General features: G+C 45.6%; 1 pseudogene; it reads right to left on the bottom strand.

The window, feature by feature from the left end:
* The window catches only part of LOC126493836 (60S ribosomal protein L3-like), a 32,901-nt pseudogene extending 32,188 nt beyond the window's left edge, over positions 1 to 713 (bottom strand).
* Positions 714 to 1,990: the final 1,277 nt, after the last annotated feature.

Below are 1,990 nucleotides of genomic sequence, written 5' to 3'. Positions count from 1 at the left end.
TTTTTTTTTTTTTTTTTTGTCGCCCCTTTGTAGCCTTTGCCTTTATCACTCCGATGACATCAATCCTCTCATCCTGCCCAAACACCTGGTTCACAGGAACCCGCTGCTCCAGCCTCTCCCGGGCCCAGTCCAGCTTCTCAGCTGCAGTGTCCCCATTCACCTGGATCTCCATCAAGTGTGCCTTCTTCTGGCAGTGGAAGCAGACACATCTGAGTGTGGGCAATTATGCAGATGACCTGGCAGTACTTCTCCGTGCTGTTGAAGTCCTTCTCCAGCTGTTTTTTTGCCTATGTCATCCTGCCATTTCTTACAGTATTTGGTGAAGGCCTTCTTCATAGATTTGTGCCAGTTCTTGTAGAAACTCCTTTTACACCCATCACTGATGTGCTCAGAAAATACTGTCTTAAAGGTGCGGAGACCTCGTGGGGTTTTGACGTATCCCACGATACCCACAACTACCATCGGTGGTGTTTCCATAATGGTTACAGCCTCCACAACTTCTTTCTTGTTCACCTTGGATCCTGGTCTGTCAACTTCCCGGACAATGTGGGTCATGCCAGCCTTGTAGCCTAGAAAGGCCATGATCGGTGAACAGGCTTGGAAGGGTCATCCTTGGGGAAGCTCTTCACTTTCCTACAATGCCTGCTGCAGCGCTTCTGAGGCAAGAAGCCCAAGGACCCATGCCTGGGAGCAGAGAATTTCCTGTGAGACATCTCTCTGTCACACACCGCCGCTGATAGAGTGATTTATGTGATTTCTAAGTTTGAAAAATGTGTGTCTCTGATTCATGTGCTATTTCTTAGGTTCTTTTCCTTCTGTTGATTTGTCTTATCCAATTTCAATGTGAGAGTTTTCATTTCATCTTATTAATTTTATTTCATTGTATTTTAACAAAATGAATGAATTAATTAGTTGATGGACAAATGAATGAATGAATGAATGAATGCCTAGCTATTAGGGTAAAGGTTAACAACTTAACTGTTACTTATCCTACCAAGAGAGAAAAAAATCCGTTTTCTCCAATAGATTGACACAGGGTATGCCAACCACTCCAGCACAGACCCCATGTTCACTAGTAATTGACCAATATATAATCAATTCTATTTGTGTGTGCATATGCTTTTACAAGGTAACTGTTTTTTATTTTGGTGGAGGGGTGATGGTTTTCCATTTTTTTCTTGGTTTTGGAGGATTAGAATTTCTTTCTGTTTTTGAAAAAAATGTAAAGCTGGATAAGTAGAGAGGGGGAATGATTACAAGGATTTGTGGGAGAGGAAAAATATGATGATCAAAATGTATTTAAATTTAAAAATTATTTTGAATTATAAAGCATAATAAAAAAGTGGCAACCTCCACCAGAGCAGGCCTGAGGCAGAAAACTACATAGGAGCAAGAACAAGGGAGCAACTGCTGAGGGAGTAGGCCAGGCACAGAGACCTTTGCTGGTTCTGGCAAAAGTCTGGAAATCTCTGAGGGAGTAGCCCAGAGCAACAGACCTATTGGGACCAGAAACCTCCTCAGGAGTGGGTCCAGGCCAGGGATATCTACAGAAACAGGCCAGAGCCAGTGACCTCTGCCAGAACAAGCCGAGGCAGCAAACTCCACAGAAGCAGGTACAAGGAGCACCCACCAAGGGATCAGGCCCAAATCAAAGACCTCTGCAGGACCAGAAGCATGTACAAGGGAGCCACTGTTGAGGGAACAGGCCCAGACCAGAGGCCTCTGCTGGACCAGGCATGAATCAGTGACCTCCGAGGAAGTAGGTGTTGGCCAATGACATGCTCTGAAGCAGGCCCAATCTAGCAACCTCCACTGGAGCAGGCCTGAGGCTGTGACCTCTGCCATAGCAAACCCAAGTCAGCAACCTCAGCAGAAAGAGCCCCAAGAAAGCAATCCCTGTCAAAGCAGGCCTCAATCAACCCTGGTATTGCAGAGCGACCTCCAGGTACACAGAGTGACCAATGGGATGAATGGAACTGCAGCCCTGATT

Source organism: Alexandromys fortis, unplaced genomic scaffold (assembly GCF_014885135.2).
Source record: "Alexandromys fortis isolate MF-2015 unplaced genomic scaffold, M_Fortis_MF-2015_v1.1 scaffold_356, whole genome shotgun sequence".
In the NCBI taxonomy this organism is placed as follows: domain Eukaryota; kingdom Metazoa; phylum Chordata; class Mammalia; order Rodentia; family Cricetidae; genus Alexandromys; species Alexandromys fortis.
This window is presented reverse-complemented; position numbering and strand designations above follow the sequence as displayed.